Genomic DNA, 21,946 nt, shown 5'->3' with positions numbered 1-21,946 from the left:
AACCCTCAAGGGTGCATAAGACTTTCTCCACCCAGCCACTCTCGGCATGAAGGACTTGTGCCCTCCAGGACAGAGTTCTCTTTGAAACTGCCACCCCCGCCCCGTAAATCAAAGCTGGTGAATGACAAAGCCAAGCTAGAGATCATGAATAACAGTCTCTGACAACACATTCATTCTTAAAAATGTATTTTCTTTTCTATAGCCTGTATAGTGCCACATTTGCTTTTCATTTCATGGTCCTGCAATTAGTATGAAGCAGTTTTTCAATATACTGATTTTGAATTAAAACCAAAATGGTGGTGGGAGGGCATATCTGTAAGCCTGGAGAAAACAGACAGTAATTGCACCTCTTAAAAGGCAAACAAAAGCTTAGCACTATAGCAGTTTTTGTTAGAGCACTGAAATTTTATACACCCCCACTCTGCTAAACAAATGTTTTTTGCAGTGACTAAGTTAATATAAAAGATTAGGTATAAATCTGCCACACCAAAAATTGAAAGAAAAAGCAATTATCTGAAGGCAAAAAGGCTTATCAGCACTGTGATGTCAACAGCAACACACTAGGACTTCTCTTAAACTGCTAGTTGCTTGTTTGTAGAAGAAGCTGGAACAGGAAACCTCTGCTGTTCTTTTCCAAAGCAATGGTTATAAAGAAAGAAAAAAAGCACCATACTGACCTAAAGCTACCAATCAGGTAATTATGTAGTATCAGCCCACAAGCAATCTTGTGGGAAAGAGCTCCTGCAAAGCCCAAACTGCACCCCAAACCTAGCTGCAATGAATGAGATCCTAAAACACGTGCAATACTTCACAGCTAGTTCCTCGCTTTGTCAGAGGATCACGCTTTGAATATGGCGCTGTTTGCAAGTGTTGCTGCGTTTGTGTAGGCTTGCCAGATGAAGAGGACAAGAGAGGCTGAAGAACACAGTTCAAAACAACAGCTCTGTCGCTCTTTGTTTTTGCTCTTTGCAGAGTCTATGGCGCTCAGAGTGGCAGAACACCATACAGCTCATGTCGAAAAGACAAGGCGCTTATTCTGTCTGAACCGGAAAGTTAAAGTGATGAATGGTGGAACACTTATTTACTTTTTCTCATTTAAACTTTCTGAACTCTGAATGCAACTTATGAATGTACGGTTCATGTTGCAAGAACACACACGACTATCACACTGAAGAACTTTGTCACATTTTAAGGCTTTTATACTTTATGTACAACTTTAATTTCATCCCATTTATAGACATTTTAAGTAGTGTGAAGAAATGAAAATATTAAAAAGGATACTAGTTTAAAATTTAAAGTGAAAACCAATAAGGTAATTTTCATTACTGCGAAGTTTATTCCCACAGTAGCTGATCTAATGCAAAACCCCAACTACTGCTTATTGTTAAATATCAGTCATAAAGGCAGTAAGTAGAAAACCTGCATTAATAGATTGTGGGGGTGAAGCACATTCTCTTAGAGTATCAGCAAGTTTTCTTATTAAAGCAGTACTAACTTTTCTGTAGGAAAGGAGGAAGGGTAAGAAAAGAAATCAATCGCCCCTCCAAGCTCTTCATGTTTACTGGCAAAAAGCAGGTTAGGTAGCATTTACCTTAACTGATCCAAACAGGAATATGCTGTACAGGGTCAGTTAGAATACAGTTACTTATTAATTATATAGTTTAGGAACAGCCTGCTGTTTTTAAAAAATATCTATAAAGTTCCTTTTAAGGGTGAACCCTCTATATCCTTTGACTGCATACTGTTCACTATGGCTTCAAAGAGGAAGTGCGGTAACAACGCTCTTTGACAATTACTTGAAGCAAATGAAACCACAGGAAGAGAAAGAAAATGACTGCAGGTGTTAACATCTGAATTTAACTAGATTTGCTCCAACACACAGACTATTATTTAAGGAGAAGGGGAGAAAAAAAAAAAGTTAAAAAAGTGAAGCATGCACAAAGCCATGGGTAAATATGCCATGTCATGGTATGTCATGACATGACATGATGTACAATAACATGCACATGTATGCACAAAGTCACAACCACAACTTCTACTAGTTTTTTAGTCTCAAGTACTTAATAAGAAAGTAATTTACAATTATTCTTGCTATGGAAGTATCATTTCATAAAACAAAGTTTTCTTTTTTCCTTCGCCTTAAAGGCTCTGAACAGCTATCATTTGTTTCAACCTTGCAAGCTGCTAAGTAGAAAATTACCATTTCAGAGTGTATTTTTAAGACTTTCATATTTTTCACTGTAAAACTCTATTGTGGCTGTACTATTTCCTCTTGCTGCTTATCAGACACAGTCAAGCAGCAGCAAGAAGTGTGGGTGTGCATGGATATGCATGTCCAAACCAACAGAGATGTTGGGCTGCTGCACGCTTACATACACTTACAGTTGTAGCAATTGGAGGGTGCTCTCCAGCTCTCAAAGGAAGTGAGAAGTGTTTACTTGCTTGACAACCTCATTTTTTGAAATAATGCAATCTGCACAAGAAGCAGTAGAGGTTTTAAACAAATACTACCTATAAGGAAAGTTGCCTTTGTGCATGAATTTTGTATCAGAAACATCATCTCACCAGAGCAGTGCCCTTGCAGAAACACTCTTCCTCCCTCCCCCCCAGCACAGCAGGAACGTCTGGGGACTTTGGCACTGCTTTTAATGCACTAGTTATCTTTTGCACTTTCAGATCCTGAGAAACCTGAGCTCCAAGTAACTCTGCCAGACAAAGGACAACATTCACCATCTACAACAGCTGAATAAGGTTGAAATCCCTTTTTCACTGTCTCATAACTTTCCCATATCGATTCAGCCTCCCCCCGCCAAAAAAAAAGTGTTTCAGGGTTTAGTTTCATGACATTAAAGAAGCTTCTTCAGAGTTAGACTTTCTTGTGCGACGGTGCGGTAGGGAGGCCCATCGTCTGCTGGGCCAGCAGCAGGGTCTCCCGGCCCTGGCCGTGCCCCCTCCGCCAGACCCAGCATGGAGGAGCTCCCCGGCACCTCATCCGCAGCCCGTGGTGGGGGTCCCGGCAGCCAGCCCTCTGCTCCCACTGCCATCACCACTGGAGCAAGAGAAGCCCCAGGAGGAGCCAGGGCAGGCTGTGCCCGGGCCCTCCACTTCCAGCCGGGGCAGTGAAGGCCCCCCTGAAGGGCCACGGCGACCCCCAAAGAGGAGGGCCGGCAGCTCTGACGCCTCTCCAGAGAGCAAGAAGCCGGCACCGCGTCGGTGACCCTGGAGGGTGCCTCGGGGGACGGCCAGACCAGGACTGCACCTTCATCCGGGGCCTGGGCCAGCCCTCAGGGGCTCCCAGACCCCCAAATCCAAACATCCCAATAAAAGCAAAGCATGAAAACTACAGGAAAAGTCTCCGTGTTGCTAACGGTGCAGGTGGCATTGCTCTCCTCACCCCTTTTGGTTTTCTTGCTGGGAGGGTGGGATGCAAACCCAGAGGGGGTTTTAAATTGTCGTTGTTGTTACTAGAATGGAGTCTAGCTTCAGGAACAATCTCATCTTTCCCAGAAGCCAAAACACCTCCAGGTTTTGTTTGTGTTTTCACTGTGTAGGAAGCCACCACAAGTTTCTCTACAACAAATGTCCCCTTCTGAAATAATAAACAGGAAGGCAGCAAAAGATACAGGAAAGGAACCACAGCAAGTCCGTAAGGAGAAAAAGTGGTCTTTTCATGTGAGGTCACTGACAGCGTGAGAAGGAGCTGTAAAGCAGGTGAAGGCAGGAAAGCATACCATTCGGTCAGAGAAAGAACAGCTCATGTAGTATGACACCAATCGTGTTGTTTGCCAGTGCCAGCTGGGAGCTTAAAGCAGAGTCTTTAAGTATCTTTAAAAGATATTGATAGCGTGAAGCTCAAACATTTGTTTTATCATTGTAAAGTGTCCTGCCTTTCCCCCCCCCCCCCCCACACCCCACCTGCAATCTCCTGAGTTTTAGCATTCTGTTAAATCTAATTATTTCAGCTAAGTGGCCCAACCCTTGAAAGGTCCTTATTACTTCGTGCACAAAACCAACAAATGAAACAGACAGTATTACACTGGTGCCGTTAAAATTCCCTGAGTCCATTTTGAAACATAAAAGCATAGTTTTTCAGGACGAAACCAAGTTTAACAGGCAATACTATGCAGTGACTGAGCAGTGCAAGTAACCTTTTCCCCAGCACTGGCATTTCAAAACTTTCCGTGTCTTCAATTAATCATTGCTTTCAATATACATGGGTTCAATGCAGCTTTCTGAAACATCTGATACGTAGCTCACACTATTTCCCACACATACATGCAGACAGGAACCTACTCCTCTGAAAACCAAAGCACAGAACATCTCATAGTTCTGCACTATGAAAATATAGAATGACTAACAAAAAACTAATACATTTTGCCCTACTTACAAAACCAGTCAGTTAAGACCAAGTGAGAAGCCTTTGAGAATCCACTCCTATGGTTCAGGAAATCTGACTTCATATTGCCTGCCCATTCACAGAAAAAAAAAAAAAAGTCCTGTTAGTCAAAGTTCTAATCAGTCAATAACATTATCTTCTTAAGTAGCAAGCCCTACTGAAGGTAACACAAAAGAACACTTTTCTCAACCTGCCTCTGTGTTAATTCTAACAGGTAATAACAGTCAGAGAGAAAAAATAAACAAAGCAAATGAGTGGTCTAAGGCAGGCTCTGAACAGGGTACCATTTCAGAAAAGAAAAGAGAAAAGGGAAGAGAGAAAAGGGAAGAGAGAAAATACACCCCAAAACCTCCCTGAAGAGACCCCTCTTACTACGTCTAAAGTAATGATGGGAAATGCTCAACATCGGCATCCAGGGAGTCCATCATTTTAACAACAGTGTAGCATTAAAAGGAATGGAATAGTCTGTGGGGAAGAAAAAAACCAACCCATGACAAACTAAATGACAGACCATACAAGATATTCAAGGGACCCCTACCTATTTTTTAGTAGGACAATAGGGAAAAAGCATTATTCACAGCATTTATAATATTCCTTTTTCCACAGAAAACTAATATACCAAAGCAATTTCCAAGGAAGGTTTAGGACAGAGGAAAGGAGTAAGTGGCAACAACAGGAGAAAAGGCCATTAAAACTGTCAGGAGTTCACAAAGGCAAACTCTCACTAAGTGTTTCTTGTCAAAAAATCAACATGGCACACCGCTATTGCAGATTTTAACTTGCTGTTGTAACATAGCCTTGCAACAGAAGTCTGCCATTGTATCTAAAGACATTTTAATGCACTTCAGTAGATTATTGCTGTCACTTCCTCACCTCCCACTCAAGTACAAAACAATTATGAGATCAATTACACTAAGCAAAGAGGCATCATGTTTTGTGGGACCAGGTAAGTTAAGTCTACTCAATCACAGACTAACACTAGCTAGGGTGCAGGTCTGCCTGTTTGAAAAGCCAGATGAACCACCTCTGTTCAAGCCTTCCTCAGCACATGGTGATGAGATGTTTCAAGCAGGAAGAATGCATCAGCTCAAGTAGCGTGCTTCTGCTTTAGCTTTCAGTTCCCTAGCTTGCAAGCAACAGAACAGCAATAGTCTTCTGCTCAAAGTACGACAGAACAGTGTATTTTTCCTCTGCTGGCATTTAAGACCCTACCATTTCTTTATATTTATTCTCTAGCCCTTTTATCATTTCTCTATTATTAGCTGCTATAGATAACTTGAACTCTGTGTGTGCACCTGCATGTACGCACATGGGAGATTGCTTAAAGCAATTTAAAGCTTAAGACAAAAGACACATTTTCAAAGATACTTGGGTTACTCTAGATAGAAGTGGAATCTAGGACATTTGCAGTATGTACTTACAGAAGTTGTAGGCAGAGACCTATGAGTTCTCAGCTGTACTGGCTCCCAGGTAGCAGTATAGTCCATCCAATGTACTGTGCAGTCTGTTGTACCATGCAGTGTACTGTACTTTCAGTGCTCCCATTAATTCTCCTGAATGACCACTCTGCAGCTTAATACAGATCACATCTGCTGGCTTCAACTTCTACCATCTTTAGCAGCTCCTCATTTAAACAGCACTCACACAACAACCACACATATGCAAGTCTGAATTAGGCTACAATGGGTCTGGAGTAGTATCAGTTTTTCCTGACTAGACACTTCAAAGCCGTTTATTAAAATATTTGCTTTATTTCATAGGAAGTCCATCTTCAGACAGAAAACGGTGCAGTAATACAAACAATACCACTAAAGTTAGGCAGGAAAAGCAAGATGTTACTGGGACATATGGCAGAGCCAGGAGGCACAGAAGTTTTAGAACTGGTGAGAGGTGGCAAATGCTAACTGGGCCTGTTAAGATTTCACTCTAAAGATAAACCTGGCAAGCCGCACCAGTAGGCTAACAAAGCAAGTCTCAAAAAGAATGCTCCAGTCAGAAATACGCGCACATGTAAAAATGTTTACCATAGCCACATGTGCTTTTGCACCAGAGGACATGGAAGGGGGGGGGGGGAAGGGACAAATTGCCTGGCATTTTCCTCTTCTCTGTGAATAGCCAGAGGTCTGCTGGCACAGTACTGTGTAACATGCAGCACGAAGTCACACCCGGACAGGACGGTCAGGTTTAATCTTCATCTAGCAGCATACAGCAAGAGATGGTTCTCTTCCTCTAACTCCAGATTAAGTCCTCCAACTCCATTTCTTAAGTCACTTAAGCAAAAGGAAAATCTAAACGTAACTGTAGAGACAAAGTCAGGCTCATGTATAATAATTTAAGTATGCCATAACGCACAAGAGTATCCTAATTCTATAATCGTTAAACAATTTCAAAGAAAACAATGAATTGAAATACAACTATTAAGTAAGAAGTACTCACTGAGAGATTTGAGACTTCCACGGCACAAATAACCCTTCTTACCCACTTCTACACACAAGTAGCGTACTGAACACCATGACTGCATGCACATGCTGGTGTCCATATGAAGCCACACACACAACCTGTAACTCAGTAACTACAGCAATCACAAAGTATTTCATTCTTATGGTTAAACCTATCATGCTATATGAACAGCAAGCATGAAACTAACCAGAAAGCTAACAAGCTTTTACCTGAGACAGCCAGTCTGTATTAAGGAGAACAACTACAACCTGAAAAAAGTTTCTAGGGTCAGATGGTAAAGAAAAAATTTGTATGTTAGAGCTGCGGTCAGTACAGAATGACATTCTGCAGGTCTACATTACCTTTCTTTTCTCTTTCTGAAAGGAACACTAATTTTTTCAAAACAGAATGAGATTTAGGGAGGGGAGAAAAACTCTTCAGGAAGTTTTTATTATCTCTACAACTGTTCACACTGAACAATTACACAAGCACACATACACATAGCTTATTAGTAGCAATAACACCAGTACCTATACAGGGTTGTTTCACATGATTTCCTATAATTTGGTATCCTATTTTGGGACCACCTTCAGACTGCAGCTTGATTCAGATACTGAGCATTAATTAAGAGGCATTATTGCTCTTTCCTTCTCCTTCCTCCAAGTTGAGAGTCACTACAAACGATTCTTAACCTTCAGCTGAATTTGAGTATTTACTCTTCGGAAGAAATACCTGACCACAAAGAGCTCTTGTATGTCTTTTGCAAAACACTGATAAAATGTTTGTTTTCACAATCAAAGGCAAAAGCATGAAGAATGTAACTGCAAACAAAATCTTGAAAATCCTTATTGATTTGCATTTTGTGATAGATAATTCGCTTATTAATTTTTTGGTTGGAAGCGCAGATCAAGCTTGCTGTTTGGCAAGTCTGTGACAGAGGCACCCGCTCTGAGTCAACAGTGCTTTGGTTCAAGCATCACAAGGATGTCTGACTGAAGTTGGCTCCACTGTGCAAACTGTGAGAACTGTACTAGGCCCTATGTTCTCAGGGACTAAGGAACCTAGGCTGTGTCTTATCAGGAGCTCAGTACCAGTCTGAGCTGGGCCTAAGCAGAACTAAAACTGCTGCAGCTGCACACCTGCACATACACCAAAGTAGGGTTTGACTACAAGTCAATCACTTTAAGAAATAAATATCTGTAGCCCCCTCCAAGCCCATCAAACTCTGCTGTACAGCAGCAAGCAGCACAGCAGTGATCTCCCCCTTGAGCAAGGACACCTCTCAAGGTTATTCCTCAAGGTTGAGAGACCCCTTCCCTAGCATCTGATATCTACAATGAGGTAAATGATATTTTACATTAGGCCTACAAGTATCATAGAATCAGAGTATCTCAAGTTTGAAGGGACCCACAATGATCATTAAGTCCAACTCCCCACTCCTCGCAGGACTACCTAAAACTAAACCCTGTGACTAAGAGCATCATCCAGATGCTCCTTGAACTCTGACAGGCTTGGCGATGTGACCACTTCCCTGGGAAGCCTGTTCCAGTGACTGGCCACCCTCTCAGAAGGGGTGAAGAACCTTTTCCAAATGTTCAACCTGAACTTCCTCCGATGCAGCCTCATACCATTTCCTCGTGTCCTATCACTGGTCACCGGAGAGAGGAGATCAGCACCTTCCCCTCTACTGCCCCCCTTGAGGAAGCTGTAGACTGCCATGAGGTCACCCCACAGCCTTCTCTTCTCCAAGCTGAACAAACCAAGTGACCTCTGACACTCCTCATAACTCTTGCCCTTGAGGCCTTTCACCACCTTGATCGCCCTGCTCTGGGCACGTGCGAACAGTCTGATGTCCTTCTTAGATTGAGGCACCCACGACTGCACACAGTACTCGAGGTGGGACTGCGCCAGTGCAGTGTCAACTGGGACAACCACCTCCCTCGACCGGCTAGCCGTGCTGTGCTTGATGCGCCCCGGGACACAGCTGGCCCTTTTGGCTGCCAGGGCACACCCTTGACTCATATTCAACCTGCCATCAGCCCCCAGATCTCTTTCCGCTGCGCTGCTCTCCAGCCTCTTGTCCCCCAATTTGTATGTAGAACCAGGACTGTGCCATCCCAGGTGGAGAAGCCGGCACTTGCTCTCGTTACAGTCCATACTCCTGCTGATCGCTCAGCTCTCCAGTCTATCCAGATCTCTCTGTAAGGCCTCTCTACCCTGGAGGGAGTCCACAGCTCCTGCTAATTTCATAGCATCGGCTATCTTACTCAAGGTACATTCAATTCCTGCGTCCAGATCATTTATAAAAACACGAAAGAGCACTGGCCTTAAAATCGAGCCCTGGCGAACCCCACTGGTGACTGACCGCCAGCCTCACGTAACCCCATTTTACTATAACCCTTTGAGCCCAACCCATCAGCCAATTGCTCACCCAATGTATTATGGACTTGTGTAGCTGGAGGCTGGACATTTTGTCCAGAAGGATACTGTGAGAGGCAGTATCAAAAGCTTTCCTAAAATCCCAAACCCCCACATCTGCTGGCTTCCCTTGGTCAACCAGATGGGTGACCTTTTAAAAAAATGAAATTGAGTTTGTTAAGCAGGACTTTCCCCTCGTGAACCCATGCTGGCTCTGACCAGTGACTGCGTCGTCTCGCAAGTGTTTTTCAGTAACTCCCAGCATAACCTTCTCCACAATTTTAGCAGGCACTGAAGTGAGACTGGCAGGCCTGTAATTACCAGGGTCTTCCTTCTTACCCTTCTTGAAAATTGGGTTCAATCGCTCTTTAATTATAATTTAATTATTGCTTAATTGACTACCATTTAATTTTCATTCAGTCATTGATTAATTATCATTAGATCATCATTTAATCATTACTGAAACCCTTTCAGTTAATGCCATAACAATGAGTTCTCTTAATAATTCACCTGCAACACATATCTTTTTGCACACTAGACAACATGAAAAACTATACCAAATAAAGTTTAATTATAAGTTAATGAAGTTCAGGAAATCAGGTAGAGAGATGTGCCGTTTTAAAACCAAGTCACTGCTGTAACATAGGTAGAAAAATAGCCAAGTGTACATATAGTGAGCTTAAAATAAAAATACATAGTACACAAGACAAGTCTCCAACACTGAAATGCAATTTCAATGGAAATACCAGAATAATTGACCTAGTTAAGAAATAAAGTGCTGTATAAAAAAGGGAGTTTCAAAATGTTCCAGAAACATTTTAACAAAGTACAAATTCTCAGCAGAACAGTTACTGCTGTTCCAAAATCTGAACGCACAGGCAGCTAAATTGTCTCCTCAGAAATGACCTGCCAATCTTGCCAAGAAACACTGAATTGTGTTCCCTGCGTACCCACAAAAAGTTCAAGGCCATTACCGCTAAAAATGCCCATTTGGAAAATGTCCTGCAGATTGTATCTCAGTGGTGGTGAAGTCACCTGGAGTTTTACTGCCAGTGTAAAACCACTGTAAATCTGAAATGGTTTGGCTCTCCTATTAAACACCAATGTATACAGCAGCATATGGCTCACCTACACTGACAGGTATCCAGTGAGTGGAAAAACCTGGAATAAAGGTGTGTCAAGGCTAAGAGTTATTCTCCCAACGAGTTTTAAAGTAAGTTGTTCATACCTGTAAGTGCTGAACAGGTTCATTTCAGCTCCCCAAACTGAAAGCTGCTGACAAAACCGTAAGCAACTTGCAGTGCTTGTGTACTAAGTATGAGACACACTTTATGTATCTCGATTCTTAGTCAGTGGCTCTCTAGAAGGAAGTAAATGGGCAATGTGAAAAGTGTACTCTGACACCAAATAACCACAGGATGACACTATTTGAACTCCACAATGAGCTTCTAATTACATTAACTACCGTTAGTCAAGATTGTATTCTCATACAATAGACAGAAAATAACTGTATAGCATGTAGTTCAAAATTCTACTTCCATACATCCTCTTACAAAACAGGCATATCACAGATTGGAAATTATTTTCTGGATGCAAATTCAGCCTGTCAACAATTTAAAGAAATTTCATTAATAAATTGCAGAGATTATCCTATGTCACAAACTATCCAATCTTATCCAAGAGTCTACTAACAGAATCTGTTTAAAAATGCTTCACAACATAAACAACTGCTCTTGTAAATTCTGAGGTTTGGGTTGTTTTTTTCAAGAAAAAAGTTCCCTCAATTTCTAAAAACATCAGGAAAAAAACACTCCTGTGGAATGAATTGTGATAAACACAAACATTTCTCAAACTAAAGACCTTTCTGTTCTTTCTGATGCAAAGGAAATATTTTCTATGTATTACACTACTATGCAAGAGAGGACTGAGACAGCACACCCGGTCACTTCTGGTTGGTTCCTCAGGACACAGCCAGATAAACTTTTCAGGATACATCTGGATTCAGCAAGTGTTCTCTTGCCTTTTCTCAAGAAATCCACCTTCTTGGTTCTGTCTATTTCACCATTAGTTTGAAAGTCTTCTGTGGAATAGTAGTGTTTGGTTTGTTTAAGACTTGGGCTATGTGACAGCAGGGGACGACAAAGAGATGAGCAGGTAAGTTGACAAGATCTGGAGCAGCTTCTTGGTAGAGGGTGCAGGAAGGCAGGTGGGAGCAGCCACCAGGGAGCAGGTGGGAGCAGCCACCTGGTTGCGGCAGGCAGACCAGCCTTCCCCAGGGGGGCAAGCCCTGGGTCAGGGACCCCCACTTGGCTTCCTGGCCCCCAGGTACGGCCCCACTGATGTTACACCCATCTGCAAGTACCTTCCAGTGCAGATAGCTGACAACCTTACAAGAAGCTGGATGAGATAACAGATGGATAGTTAGATTACTAAGGTCTTCTTTTTCTCCCCAGTAAAAAAAAAGAAAAAACAGAAATACCACACACCCCCCTAAACCCCAAATAACTGATTCACCTGCACCACACCTACACGTTTATTCTGACTGCAAAAGTGCTTCAGCCAGTTGTCTTTGATGTACTCATGCATCTGCTGCTAAGTCTCTTCCTTAAAAATGCTGCTTTTTATTTGCTTTTAAGCATATTTTGCACTAGAAACACCCTTCCTATTCTTTTTCCAATACATTCTAGACTAAGCTCATGTCACACAATAAAAGTTACATTCACTACAGGCAGAACTACTACATGACATTTGCAAAGCAGAGTCATGCCAGCTATTCAATATGACCTAGCTGACAATTAATCAGAGTAGTATTTTCTTCCTCCTAAAAGCACAAGCTGGGGGGTGGGGGGGTGACACACACCAAAAGACATTAAGAATCAGATAAAAGGAGATTAATTTTCAGGCTCCAATCTCAATCCAACCAGTGGATCAGAAAGAGAAAAAAGTCCACTGTGCCACTGACATTTCCTCCCAAAAATCTCCATGCTGCAGCTTTCTTGTTCACTGCTACACTGCAAGTCGTTTTGCTTTACATGCGAGAATGCTGCAGCATGAAAAATAAGCCGTTCTAAAGCAAAGAGTGCACACAGTTGTAAATCTGCTCTGTTTATATCCAAGGCAACAAAGAAGATTTAAATAGCATGACATTTTTCGCTCAATTTACCTTCACAGTCATTGGTTTAATTGTTAACCTTCTTGTTGGTAGAAAATGGGGGTTTACCACTAAAACTCAACTTGCGGCAAAGCTACCTGCTTCTCAGCTTAATGCAGTTTGACAAACAGTACTTTCTGTCACGCTACCAGGTGTTCAGAGACAGATGTTGTGAACATACAGTCAACCGCAGTGCTTGTTGTCCCATCTGGAGTCTTAACTAGGCTCTGATTTCATTAAACAGAAATTAGCAAGCTGTCCAGCCCTTCTTACCAGGCTTGGTTCCCACGACTGACTGGAGACCTCTGTTCTGGATAAGCAAATAGCTACCACAACAGCACAAGACCTTCCCAAAAAATCCTAACCCCCCCCCCCCCCAAAATCCCCGAAACAACCACACCATAATGCTCCCCACCCCAAATGAGGGTGTTTCATTTTTTAGCTCAAAGCCAGAGAGCATTTGCTGCTTACTTCCTATTTGTTAGCTTTCAGTTACAGTTATGTTCCTACACTATGACTTCTGCCTTTGAAACTCTCTTATCTGTGAATTATATTAAGAACAAACTACCTTATTAGGAAAGAAATCAGAAAACTTGTTGTGGAAAGAAAAAAAAAAAAAAGGCAACCAAGAACATGCTAGATGTGAAACTAGATCTGCCATTTGTCACATACACTATGCCTACAAAAGGAAGAGGTCAGTGCTCAGTTGTCCAAGATGTGATTTCATGCATAATCATTGCACTCCACTTAATCCACTTCCCATGTGGCACCTCAGGAGGTGCCGAGCGTGGCTGCATGTGAGGGAGCTGACTTTCAGAAGCAGACTAGTGGTACCCACGACAACAGGATTTTTGAGCACGCTACTGAAAGTACGTCCAACTAGCTACTGCAACTTCCACACAGAGGCATGACCCAGCCTCACCTAACCTCAGAAGCACAGCCCCTCGACAAATGTCTCCCCCCACCTCTCGCGCTCTGTACCGCACCCCATGCACGGGCATCTGTGTGGAAAGGGGATCGATTTGTGCATGCTGGAGGTTTGGGCATCAAGAGCTAGCTCTTACTTTGTTTTTAAGATACAGCCTACAATGCAGCATGTTGCTATCTTGCATGAAGGAATCAAAGCTGCATCACGTCAAAACTACAATTTCCAGGTTATTGTAACATCAACAACAGGAAGTATCTGGACTTAAAAGGATCTGTTTTTCCTCCACCTTAGTCTAGGAACTTCATGCATGAAATGTGTTTGTGGGTACAGTGCTATTATAAAACATTTACTTATTTGTCAATGACTAGCACATATTACCACAAGAGAAGCTCAGAGCACAGAGCCAACTCAGGCACTTTTGTATGATGCTTTTGTTTGAATTTCACAGAAAGATTCTGTTGCCCTGAGGGGAAAGAAAGGTGCCTATGCTGAACCAGACACGAATTTCTCATTTAGCTGATGCCAGCTAGAAAGCCCCCTACCTATTAAGTCAATATTTTTAATCACTGAGAGCAATTAAGACACCAATGCTGCGTTTTCCGCAATGAATGAAAAATCAAAGTTAAGTAACAAAGAATAAACATGAGATCAACTAATCTAGCTTCTTTATCAAACATGGCAGGGTTTTATTTGCATGGTCACACTTTCAGAAGATACATGGAAGCATAAAACACACCTGTAATTAGAAAAATAATTATTATGCCCAAAAGCACAAGTGATATTGTTGATGTAACGGGGTAATTACACTTTTGAAGATAGATTTGCAAATCAGCATTTCTGTACTCTGACATCCAGCCTCCAGGTCCCCTTCCTACTCTACAGATTTAATAAATTTAACTCAAGTTAAATGAATATATAGCTTAACGGTAAAACTTAACGGTAAAAACTATAAAGGGGGGGGAGAGGGGAAGGAAGGCAATTGTCAACACTGCCCCCCACACACACATTTCCTAGTTTGTTGTTGTTGGTTTTTTTTTTCTCCTAAATTGCAGAACAGTCTCAGTAGGCAAGTGGTGGAAGCTCCAGCACATGAGTCATTTAGTACTAAACTGTACAGAGCATTAGTTAAAAAAACAAAAAGAAAACACCACACATGAACAGTCACATCTTGGCAAAGAAATTAACACATGAATGAGCAGATCTTTTCCATTCCTTTTTTCTTAATGATTCTGTGGGAAAGAAATCAAAAGGTCTTTAATGTACGTTAAAAAAATTGCATTATCAAAATAATAAAATGGATTCAATAACCATTTAAAGACTTGGCAAAAACTTTGGGAACCAGTATCAAGTAGGTAAAAGAACTACAACTTTTTTTCCTGAACTTAATATACTCCCAGCATTCTAACACAGCCATAACTCTTCATCTTGGGCCACAGTGACAACACATTGACGTAATTTGTGAAGTCAATTTTGTGACAAAGGCTGGTAATTACTGAATTACTGTAAAAAAAATAATAATCACGCATACATATAAAGATCTTTGAGTATAATCCATTATTGTGAACTGTATTGCTAACTATTTAACAGGAATTAGTTCAATTGGTTAAAAAAAAAAAAAAAAAAGACAAGACACAATTAGGAGACTCATGGCAGGCACAGGCTTTCCCATGAGCACTCTGAGGAAGTCTCCTGACCTCTTCCACTTTGTATGTGTTGGAAACTGAGGCATAATGACAATATTACAACTCAAGATAGCCAAGAGCATTCTTACTCAACTTAGTTCTAAGCACATGCATTTCCACCAATTCATGGATTTCAATGTATGTCTCCTTGCAGAGCTAGGACATTGAAACTGCTCTGTGATGGGTACCCCAGGGTAACCCTTCACCCTGCCAAACTGACCAACAAATGTTTATTAGTTTTTAGAATTCCATATATTAATCTTTTACATTTTTATGAACAGGTATTGGAAAGAACACGGTAAAAATATGGTATCTTTTAATATACAGCAACAGGTATGTTTCTCAGCAGAACTTTTTCTGAACTCTGCTCAAGAACTCTGAAGTTACCATGAATGGTCTGCCTTGGGAAAAAGAAAAAAAAAGAATATACACTGCTGATAACTTTAATCTGTGATGAATTTTTAAAAACCTCAACACACCTGTCTTGATATCTGCTTTCATTGTATTTTAGCAAAAAACCCATACAGTTACATATTCAGACTGTTTCATGATGAAATCACAACATTAATTTAAAGGGGATTTTTTCAGTTATGTTTTTCTGAGCAGCAAAATTGAATAACAAGTGGTCTTTTGCAAGTCTGGCAGTAATACAACATGGTGGTTTTCAGCTAACATCACTTTAAGAAAAGACTGGTTTTAATCATTCTTTAGGCGGGAAAGACTGACTGTAATAAGCTATGTCATGAATAAATTACAGTGGCTGCAGTATCCACAAATACTACTTCTCTACTAGACATGCGAAATTATAGAATCTACATAGGGAGTTAGAGTATGACACCCATCCAGTTTTACATACTTTTAGTAGTTTTGTTTCCCCTGTGTCAACTTCATCTTCTGTATTTATAAAAGCTCTGCGGTATACTCAGCAGCTCTTTCACAAATCATCATTGTACAACCTTCTTAAAAATCCCTAAAGGGTACAGCAAACCTTTTCTTTAGGTAACATATTAATATATCATATATGCAGTTGTTACCACTGTTTACTTGCCAGGTACCCGCCAAGCAAAGATAATCCCAAAAAATATGAAAGAGAAGATATACCGTCTTTGCTACAATTAGGCAACATCATAGGACTATAACTGTGCCAGACAGCACTGCAACACGCAGGTGTGCATATATCACTAGAATTTTATATGTTATTTTGAATGGATTTTTGTATGACATAACAGGATTTTAAAATGTGTCATCTTTTTCTCAAGAAACAGACTTTATACATAAGGCTCGGGACTACAAATAAGAGGCAAAAGCCTCATTATTTTTGTTATGTATGATATTTCAAGTAAAGATATACAATATATTGTTTTCTTTTTAAATAAATTAATCACGGCTTTGTAGACATTTTCCCTACTTCATAATCTACCTTGACATTTTTGCCAGGCACCTATTTTATTTGGTTTTTTAAAAAAAAATAAATTAAAAAATATTCCATCAGTGTTGTCTATGTATCTAGGTTCTGTAGGATGATCTATCTGGTACAGCTCAAATCTTAAAGGAATAGAGTGACTGAGGAATCAGGAATTTAGGAAAAGCGAGCCCCAAACTAGTAAACATCTTCCTCCTTAACCCTTCCCTCAAGACACTTGCCCTATTCTGCTGCTCTTAAGGCTGAAACTAGTATTACCTAGAGTTTTGTGCACTTTTCACCTTTCTGCCAGTATTTCAAACAAAGCAATCACTCTCAAGGTATGTCAAGCTGCCAGCTCCTAGTGTTTTTCCTCTTTGTGCTGCCTCTGTTCTCTCTGCAGTACTGCACTGTGAAGCAAGCATGTCAAATCCTGGAGGCAGTGGGGATAGAAGCCAGAAGTTTGAAAACAATAGGAAGAACAAGCCAAGAGACCCTTTTGTGCTGAGTCCACCTCTTTCATACAGTAGAGGTGAAAAACATCCCTTCAAAGTGATTTGAACTAGGTGCTTCTTGCTGCAGAGTCCTTTTACACTTACGTTCCCAGAATGTTTGCTGAAAGACGGTGCCGTGCTTCCTCCTCCTGCCCTGTGTTGTTCAGGTCTCCACACTAGCCTGACACGGTCTTCAGACATTGCCCTTACCTACTTCTTGCTTTCTTATCCCTTCCTCAACAGTATCTATACTTCTACCCTCCATTCACACATATGGTGAGGAAAAAAACCATTCATTAAATATTGGATTTTGTAATGGCCAAAATAGTATCTACATGCAGCAGACATTAGCAGTGTGAAATAAAAATCTTATCACTGTAAGATAGCACAGCAATGAAGTTACATTCTTTTTCCCATTGTGGGCACGTCAATTCCACTTCCACATTACCCGACAGTATTTGCTTATCCACACTGAATGAACACTTTCAGGTACAAAGACCTAGCTCTGGAGAATTTATTTGGGAAGGAGGAAAGGTAAAGGGAAGAAGTGAGATTATTTACGAGAAAACACATTTGAAAACAGTATCAGCAATTGTGGTATCAGAGGCATACATACTGTCTCCAAGCAATCTCTCCTACATCATTTTAGTTAGTTACCTGCTTGCAAACAGGTAAGGAAGGGAAATAACACACACACATACACAAAATCCTGGCCTCTTCTTTCCAGCCTTCTGACCTAAACAAAACCCCTAATGGAAGCCTGAAAAATAAAGTGTTTCGACCATGGTGTTTCTCATGCCAAAACAATCACTAGACTAGTGATTGTTTATCTACTGATAAACTTGAGAGGCCCTGAATAACAAATATGAAATATAATACTTGTGCTTCTTTGCTATGAAAAGAACGCTGCTGCCACACAGAGTAAGAATCTCTATAAATATAAGCATGAAGACTCAAGTGTTTCTCACATCATTCAAAACCATTTGCCCACTTGAAACAGGGAAATACAAGTTCCCTTATTCAAGATCAACTACGGAAGTTTTCCAGACAGCCAACAGCCAAAAAGGCAATCTTTTTGTAAGACAGATGACAAACCCGTAAGGAAAATGGCAGCAGCAACCACTGCTGCTCTTCGTATCAGGAAGGACTGCCAGGTTCCTCCAAGACCTCTTTTGTGAACTATGCTGATGAAGACTGCAGAACAGGCCACAGACAGAGAAGTGAATTACAAGGCTTCGCTCGTGATGGATTTAACATCAGATGCTTCCGAGTTTAAGCTTGAAAAAATAAATGCTTTGCCAACTCCACCTACTTTGTTCTCCAGTGCCTGTTGTCTTATTCTACTCTTTTGACAGGTAAACTTAATCAGAGTTATTTCTCTTAGTGAATACCTGGTTCCCTAGACCACAAGGTAAATATATATTAGCGATTCAGAAGGATCATCCTGACTCCAAGTTGTGTTATGGAGAAACATGACAGAAAATGTCAGACCATTAAAATTACCTAACATACAAATCCACTACCTTTTCTGGTACTGCTAGGGTCAGGAAAGCCTATTGATACTGGTACATGTTTCCCTTTGAGTTAGACTCTACTTGTGGTTTGAACACAGTGGTACTTTGTCCTATGCTGGGATCACACCAATTTGGAGATACAAAGCACTAAGTAGCACAACAGCTTCATTTTCTCTCAGGAACTGCTATGGCAAATGACCAAGAAAGAATTAGACAAGTTTTGGAAAGATAAAATAGCCCAAACGAGCACACTGCCTTTTACAAAAGAGATAAGATGGCAGATTTTTTTATTTTGAGAAGATGCACTCTTTTCTTTAGTCCTATGGAGACTTGCCTTTTTCCCCAGTTACCCTGGAACGCTGAAGAAGTTTTGCAGTCACTTTTGAAGAAGAGATTGTAATAGCTATGAAGTATATACAATTGGAAAATATCTTCATACTGACCTTTACATACTTGGTGGTGAGCACTCTTTCTGCATGCTACAGAACTGCTGGCAAACTCCATTATCACTTAAAATTTAATCTGTAAAACTCAATGGAATTCCCTGTTCAAGAAGGGGAAAAAAAGAAAGGTCTTTTTTGCCTTCACATTTCTCTTATTTCTGTTTTGTTGAGTTTGGGGGTGTTGGTTGTTTATTTTTGGGTTTTTTTGTAAATCATTTAAGAACATCTTACTAATTCACTTGTCTAATCCTTTCCAGTGAAAGGTCTGGAGATGAGTCACTAGGGTTTTGCTGGAGGGTACAATCAAGTCTGCATGTAGAACTGACTTAAGTAAATCAAATGAAAAGCAAGCAGCAAGCACTTTGACTAAATTGTCAAACAGCTGCAAAGTGACAATTCAGTTTACCATACAAATTTTCCTTATTTTGAATGAGATCCTATCTCCTGCAATGCCACACAACTGTTTCTTTTTTCTTTTCAGTGTGTGGGGGACGTTTTCCTTGAATCTGCTGACAGATATCCTGTGTGTATTTGGAAACCAAAAAACCCCAAACCACACACCAATTCCTTTGCCTGGGATAACAATTTTTATCTGAAAGCTAAGATTAAGGTGTAAGAAGTATGTATTTAGATAAAAGCTACAGTTGCTCTTTAACATCTTTTTCCATTATGGTTACTCTTTCTGAAATAAAGGAAGGGACTGTTAAAGGAGAGGTCAAGCTCTTTAAATTTGCAACTGCTTTCACTAGCAACTTCTACAAAGAGCACAAACTACAGTTGTTAAATCTAGCATTTAAGTACAGCCTGAAGTCCTACCCCAGCCCAAAACATTTCCCTCATTTTTCCTACCCCTCACAAAAATACTGAGAATTCTATAATTTGAGACTTGTAGTGTTTTCAAGTATTTTACAGGTGCCAGGCCATTCCCTTTGCACTGTACAGCAAGTCAACCAATACACCCAGTGAGGGAACACGTTCTTCCTAGCTTTCACCTTCAGTCCTCTTTAATTGCTCAAGCTGAACATAGAAGATGTGAGGGAAGAAGCAAAAGAAAAAAAGGAAAGCCAAGAAATTAGTAACTCATCCCATCTACAATCAAGCTCCAGTAAACCTTGCTTGAACAGTTTAAGATGATGTTCTAGCTTTCCACACAGCTCCTGTACAGGACATTACTGCCTGTGTAGAAGAGTCAGTGGAAGGGAACGTGCTTCTGACCTGTGGTTGCCACAGGTCAGCACACTGGCCTGATCAGAGATCATCCAGGAATCATCGCATCTGCTGCTCCGTTTGCTCTGGGCTCTGACTTAGAATCAGCTTGTACCACAGATGTTAACAGACTGCGTATAGGAGGGAAGAAAGTGGAAGAGAAAACAAAACAAGATTTGTACCTATCTTGCAAAAAAATGGCTACTGCATTTCTCAAAATACTGGAAAATAGAACTAAAATAATCAAACTTTCCATGTCATCATTCTTTGTTATAGTAACTAGATGAGCACGATGCAGTAACAGCACCTTCACTGGCAAGGTGCACTTGCTTCCTAAGTGGATTTGATTTCCCCCTTTTCTCCCCAAAACGAAGGGGCGATGGCTCACACACGAGGTTCAGCATGAAGGCCAGATACAGCTGCGGTCTTTTCATGCAGGATAATCAGTCACTTCCCCAAAGTCCTCTTTGTCTTCCACTCAGCCACAGATCATTTGGTTTAAGGTATTCATTATTCAGTCTCTCCTTCAAACAAACGCCCCCTCTCTCCCAGACGTGCAGCCAGAACTGTGGCTAGTGAATCACTATCCACAGCTGGGTAATTAATGAAGCCTATTGTATTCACATCAGTAGCATTATCCCAATTCATTCACAGGACTTCCCATGCAAATAGATTGCCACACCTTACAATTGAAACACTTCACATTAATTTATCTAGAAAACATCTATCACAATAAGCACAAGGATCTTAGAAGCACCAATGCAAATCTTGCAAATAGTCTGTGAATATATATACATATAAATACATTTTTTACAATAAATTAGTTCCTCAAACCACTGCTTCTTCAAGGATTTTGTGCACCTACACTACACAAATCAGCTCGAACTGAATTCCTTCATGGTCTTTAACTGGTGACGACGACTTGTGCGCTGTATCAAACAGCATTGTAAATTGTCCAGGAAATACACTATCAAGTTAAGACTCTAAAATCACACACACACACAAAAAATAATTCAAGGATTTTAACTGTTTGTTTCGAGAACTTACAGCGTTATGTTCAATATGAGACATTCCTAAAGTGCAAACCAAGATACAGTTAACAGTAACAAAGCCACCGGCAAGTCATAAGCCATTGATTCATCTATGTATTAAAAAACACACAGATGGATTTCAGTCTAAGGGTTAAAATTAAAAAAGAAAAAATTTCCTAGGAAGAATAACAGGCATACACACACAGAGGTTCTTCTAAATACAAGCTACCGGTTTAATTCGCTCATCTTCAAATATGGCTATACTCCGTTGGGAAGCTGCCCTCATTCTTTTTTTCCAGGCCCTTGTTGCCAAGGTTGCAGCTGCGCACACGTCTTTGGAGGGGGGCACAAAGGGTTTCATTATGCGCTCCTCTGAGCGGGCACTGCGTTCCCCCTTCTCCCCCCACCAGTAAGAAGGCAGGCACACCCCCCCTGCCAATCCGTGGTGACTATTTACATATGAAGAGCTGCAGAAGGGATCCTGTGCCCTCACTAAACTGCCTGCCGCCACCACCACACGTTGCTACCCTCCCGTCCAGGGAAGGGTCTTCAGAAGGTCCTTATTTATGATCCAGTCATCTTTACTCATGACTTGATGGGAAGACCACACTGCACTTCGACTTAAGAACTAGTGAGATTTTTTTGGTTTGTTTTTTTTTTTAAACTAGGAAGAACAGTCTCCTAATACTGCTAATCTTCCAGAAAGAGTTGTGTTTAAATGTCCTGGCCTTCTCTGGGACATACAGATTGAAGATGCAGAACAGAGAAGGTCACAATGACCAAACAGGCACACCACGCTCTCGTCTAAAGCGCAGTTCATTGACACTGAACTACCTTCCCAG

The 21,946-nt window shown here is 40.9% G+C and overlaps 1 protein-coding gene across 7 annotated transcripts in view; it reads right to left on the bottom strand.

Annotated features, from left to right (window-relative positions):
* The window catches only part of CDC42SE2 (CDC42 small effector 2), an 84,693-nt gene that overhangs the window by 36,948 nt on the left and 25,799 nt on the right, over positions 1-21,946 (bottom strand). Inside the window, exons 4-5 of one of the 7 annotated variants that reach the window (XM_075740205.1) lie at positions 11,192-11,333; positions 10,482-10,613 (exon numbers count right to left, since the gene is read on the bottom strand). The exons of the other annotated variants lie outside the window; for them this stretch is intronic. The gene's annotated coding sequence lies outside the window, so the exon portion shown is untranslated. The remainder of the gene's footprint in view (positions 1-10,481; positions 10,614-11,191; positions 11,334-21,946) is intronic. 7 annotated transcript variants of the gene reach the window in all.

This window comes from Balearica regulorum, chromosome Z (genome assembly GCF_011004875.1).
Source record: "Balearica regulorum gibbericeps isolate bBalReg1 chromosome Z, bBalReg1.pri, whole genome shotgun sequence".
Lineage (NCBI taxonomy): Eukaryota > Metazoa > Chordata > Aves > Gruiformes > Gruidae > Balearica > Balearica regulorum.
The sequence above is the reverse complement of the archived record's forward strand: the minus strand, read 5'-3'. Positions and strand labels throughout refer to the sequence as shown.